The sequence below is a fragment of the Dermacentor variabilis genome, chromosome 6 (genome assembly GCF_050947875.1).
Source record: "Dermacentor variabilis isolate Ectoservices chromosome 6, ASM5094787v1, whole genome shotgun sequence".
Taxonomy (NCBI): Eukaryota; Metazoa; Arthropoda; class Arachnida; order Ixodida; family Ixodidae; genus Dermacentor; species Dermacentor variabilis.
In genome coordinates, this window is record NC_134573.1 from 168,031,129 (window position 1) to 168,036,969 (window position 5,841).

Genomic DNA, 5,841 nt, shown 5'->3' on the forward strand with positions numbered 1-5,841 from the left:
TGTGCAGTACTCTTTTTATCACTTGTAATACTTTATTGTAGTTATAACAAAATATCAGAAGTCCGCATATTTGTTTCGACCCTTCCTATGAGTTCTAAAAAGTAGTTTGGTCACTTGCAACGTTAAAACATTGTTGGAACATTTAATGTATTAGCATTCTTAGGGTACTTCACGCATTTGGCGGGGGTTATGTATGTATGTATATGTACATACGTACGTACGTACTTACGCGTGTATGTATGTATGTATGTATGTATGTATGTATGTATGTATGTATGTATGTATGTATGTATGTATGTATGTATGTATGTATGTATGTATGTATGTATGTATGTATGTATGTATGTATGTATGTATGTATGTATGTATGTATGTATGTATGTATGTATGTATGTATGTATGTATGTATGTATGTATGTATGTATGTATGTATGTATGTATGTATGTATGTATGTAACCGTTTTCCCGCCGACCTGGGTCACTGGGTGCCATTGTCGAATGGGTAGCGCACCGTGCTGCAGTGCTGAGGGAACAAGGTTCTAAGCGAACTATCGGACCATCTTGGGCCGTTGGGTATGTCGCAACGCTTACATGTGTGCCGTTCTTCAACGATTCTATTCCACACCGACATGTGCCACTGTAGATGCAAGACTGGGCAGGTATGCGGCTGTTCAATGAAGCTCTTTGAGGCCAACTTGAAGCACTGGGTATGTGACAATCGGTCTGCTCTGGCCTTCAATGCACCTGTTTGATGCAAGTGTGAATCGCCGGCTATGTGCCAGTAGGTGTGAGTCGCTTTTCAATGAGCGTCCTTATGCCAACTTGGATAACTAGGTATGTGTGACCGGAAAAATGCCGCTCCACAATGACGACAAAGATACCTTAAATTTATCCGACGCTGAGCGGGATCTAGCTCACCTCACAAGGATTCCTCAAGGACAGCAGCCCGACGCCTTTGCAAGCTGCACCACAAATGGACTGGTTATGTGTCACTTTTCAACGACCATCCGTCTTTCACGTCAACACTCTAGCGTTGAAGTGAGTGAGTGAGTGAGTGAGTGAGTGAGTGAGTGAGTGAGTGAGTGAGTGAGTGAGTGAGTGAGTGAGTGAGTGAGTGAGTGAGTGAGTGAGTGAGTGAGTGAGTGGACGTATGGACGGACGGACGGACGGATGGATGGATGGATGGATGGATGGATGGATGGATGGATGGATGGATGGATATTGCCGTTGGTAACTCGTGACCTTTGAATCCCAGTATTGCCAGTTGCTAACGCCGACAGTAGGTCCCCTTTATTTTCTCCATATTTTCTTATAATGATACCGTACGGCATCTGGGCTCTATTCAAAAGGGCAAGTAAAGTACACGAAACACTGCTGCAACAATCCGCTATCGTCCTACATGGGCGTGCGAAACCGTCGCCACTCGGGTTCATTTCGCGAGTACAAAGCAATTACGAATAACCATCGCTCACTTCCGCCGGCTGTGTATCCAACCGGGTGATTCAAACAAATCGTTTTTCGCCACTCAGCCACGCGCGTTGAGGCTGCGTGAAAAATCGTCCGAGTCGTGTCGCCGTACTCTTGCAGACGCCGGCCTTGATGCATGGGCGGCTCGGGTTCGATTGAGGGTCGATGCGTGGGCTTGAGCTGTCGCAGCCCTCCTCTTATCATTTTTGAGCATCTGTTTGTTCATTCATGGTCACCGTGCACTCTCAGCAGACAGGCGCCAAGCCCAGCGCACACACCTCAGGCATCGCGTGTGTGGTACCTTCTATGGCCACTTGCCAAGCCTTGAAAGAAACAGGGAGCACAGTAACGACCTGAAAATGACAGAAATGAAACTATCCAAGCCTTACAAAGGCCATGAGACATTAACTGAATGTTTCTCAAGCTTTGGATTGGCGCATCTTCACATAGATCATGGGAGGCCAAACTCCGAAAGATGCAAAGAGCAACGCCTACAAAGCGCTAGCCATCACCGGGGTCCAGCCGAGTCCAGAGACTAAAGTGTTGAGGTTGCTCTCTTTTGCAGTGGGTGATAGTTTATGAGCAGAAGAACAGTTCCGGCACAAGAAGCTCCAACAGACCAAATATACTGAAGTGTCAGTTTAAGTATACTCGCAATGACGCTTCAACGTCAGTCAGCAAAGCCGCAACAAGTGACGAAAGTGTTGAGACCCTCGCTTGGAAGCGAACAAACGACTCGCACAACGGTCACCACAAAACTGACGTTCGTATTTTTCCGACGTCGATTTTGCCTGATTGCTTCCATAAAGCACAACCTTATTATTATTTGGCATTTCCGGCGACAACTGCAAGCCAACGACAGCATAGTCGTAATCGCTTCTGCGCCGCAGTCAAGCCCGCGGAAAAAGTATTGCCGCTACGCGAGTGGAAGTCTTGTGACCTCAAATAAAGCAGCGTGCTATTGACTGCAACTCGGATGCGAGCGCGGGAATCAAATAATTTTGCAAGCGCAGACAGCAGAAATCAAACGCGGCGAGCGTATCTGCCAAACATCTGATCGTGGCGCCAGAACACTCCCGTTTATCGAGCGTCAAGCGCGCTGCTATTGTATTCAGTGAGGGCGGTTCAATCGCGCCGGCATCCTTATTGAGCGAAGTGGAAATGGCCTTCACACAACGTTATGACGTGCTTCACTAACACCATACGGGTAGCAGGAAATTAGCCCCGTGTGCTATGCGGAGCTGATTTAATAAAGCGTATCGAACATTCTAGCGGCGAACTTCAAATGGACACGATGTTGAGACTGTTGGTGTGGTATGATGTACACTTTAAGAGTAAACCACATACACAGACTTAGACAGGAAGGAACGGGACACAGCGCTGGGTCCCGTCCTTTCTGTTTGCGCTGAAGTGCATGCACATGCGGCTTTGCCTTTTAAGGAGAGCCACGAACATTGCTTATCTGCAATTTATATATGTGGTCGAGAACTAACTCTTACAGGCTATTAAATCACCTTTACTTTGTGCACCTAGTTCCATAGACTAGTACTCGGTGAAGACTGTTGAGACTTGGGGTCCGAAGACGTGGAACTTACTTTGCCTCGTGGAGGAGTGAGTGAACGTCAGGCTAGGTCCGATATTTAGGACGTTCGACAAACACGTTTATGTCTACATATGTACGAGAAAATGCAAAGTAATACAAAAAGGTTGATGAAGTTGTAATCGCCGATGACTCCCGCCGTCCGTTGCTGCTTTTCTCCCTTGCGTGATCATTGTTCAGTCACTTCCCCCATTCCGGAGTCAGGAGACCGATGACATACGGTCCCACCAATATGGAGGTAGGTTGCCCTTTTCCACAAAAACTGAACTTGGTCGGAGAGGTAAGCGCATCACTGAGCACAAACAGGGAAAGGAGGGGAACATACGCTTACTCCAATCGCATTTTGACAGATGTTGACCGGATCATCGCACTGACCACGTCTCCGGCTTGAACATGCCAATTTGTGCGGCTGACAAGTGATGACCGTAACATGCTAATTGCTCGAACCTCTCCTGAACGAGGTACTTCCACGCTGGTCATCAATAATCCGTGTCGAGAACCATTTTGTCGAGGCCGTCGGTCCGTTCCCCATAATCGGGCGAGCCGTGACCGGAGGTTCTGGCGGCGCGAAAGGCCGATCACAACAAGACGTACTTATAATGACTGTCGACAATGTAGGCATTCATGGCTCTGCACATTTAATGCGGGACATTGACATGATGAATATCGACTACATATAGATATAAACGCATAGAGCAATACGGAGCCATGTCATAAGGGTCGAGTGATCTAAGCCGTTAATCTCAAGGGAAATATCGCCCAGCTCTCTCCGTATCAATCTACGGGCAAATTATTCTCTAAGCTGCCGATACGCTGTTCTGACCTGTTTCTGAAGAAATTGAAGAAATAAAACGAAGGACACCGACCAACAGAAGTGCTAACAAATGAATGAATCTAAAAGACGTTTCGGCTTCGCTACGGAAGCCTTGTTCACAATGGGATGACGCAAGGTTCATGGAAGCTTATGTATGCTACAGAACGTGACGTAACCCTCGATTTTTACGTCACGTTCTGTAGCATACATAAGCTTCCATGAACCTTCCGTCATCTCATTGTGAACAAGGCTTCCGTAGCGAAGCCGAAACGTCTTTTAGATTCTTTCATCTTTTAGCACTTCTGTTGGTCGGTGTCCTTCGTTTTATTTCTTCAATGCTTCATCCCGACCAGACGGGCTTCCGTCGAACCCTCGATTTCATGACCTGTTTCTGATAAGGACACTACGATGGGCAATGAACCAGCAGGTTGGGAACTGACTAAACACGAATCATTCTCACGTGCTAATAAAGTTAATTTCGTTGGTGATATGCTTTCGCCAGCTGATGTACCTACAGTGCCGCTAGTTTTTGAGACGCAGAGCAGGCGACGATTAAATTGAACTCCGGACTGCCTGGTGAACGCAAAAGCACTTCCGAGGTTTGGCTATATCACCGTAATCATCCCTTTTCAAAATGATTATTTATTAATGATTGAACATTCCCCATGCAGTTTTGGCTTTGAAATCTTAACCCAGTCTGAAATGTCGTGCGTGTACGTAAAGCGGCTTCGGGTGCTCTTTCGCTTTGCCTGTTTAGAATGTCACTTTATTTTAGGCTTTAGGTGCTCACCATTCAACTGGCGCCTACCTTTACGTCTAAAGGGAGCAACATGTCCCACATGACAGATACACCGAATATAAAAGAAGGCATCACGAAGAGCAATATTAAATTAGTAGTACCTGTATATTTTCACAACGAAGTTCTTATCTGTTGCCCACAGTGAAGCGGCCTCCTCAGTGATGCAGGCCCACACTCCTCTGAGCTCGATATTACGGAGGATTGAATGGCATAGGGTGAAATTGAATTTAAATGTAAACCTGATTAGACAACAAAATGTTGGCGGTATCAAAATGGAAGGCGCAAGATCTTGCAATATAAAGCGCTGCACATATATAGTCTAGGTACTCGTTTGTCCTCGCTACCATAGCAATTAACAGTTCCGTTTGTTAACCTACTCGGGAATCGCCGTCGCCGTGACTAAACCTGTGACATGTGCCGATAAAATGTTAAAGGTGGGTTTGCATGCAAGTTTTCTGTGCACCTGCGCGTGGGCATGACCTCGCTGGAACTCTGAAATTAGTATGAAATCTCTGAATTCCTCAGCACTTGTTCTTCAGCTCACCGATTATCACTTAAGATACTCTCCGCTATAATTTTATAACGCGGCTTCCCGGGAGAGTCTCCTTTAAGTACAGAACGAAAATTTACAAGGGGACACTGTTTTATTGCCGGTTCTTCGAGACTAATTTTTCCCCGCGTATGCGCTGTAAGCCCGCGAAAGAGTGCCTGCAAAGCTTACCGAGGAACCGTGCAAAGGCGACATATATGACGTACGACTGATTCGTTAACATTCTGGCTTGTCGGTTGATTATAGGCACGAAGTAAATCACATTGAGCCTCTTACCGCTTCTGTCATGAGTGACAGGCGAAGCACGTGCGTGTGATGCGAAGATGATTACGACGTTGGTTAGGGAAAAAAGGCACAAAAAGAAGAGAAGTGGAGCGCGAGCTAAGACAAAAAGCAGGGAACAGAGAAGTGTCACGCGACAGCAAGGATAAATTGAAGAATAAAAGGAAAATGTGGTGAGCTGGCAGTAGGTGACGTAGCCTTGAGTACACGCGGACGCGTCTCTCGCTGCTGCCCTGGAGACGGTAGCGGATGACCCAGAAGACCTGGCCTGAAGAGGGCACCCAAAGGCAGGCCACCGGCCCGCAGTCTCTTCCTGGACTGCTGCTACG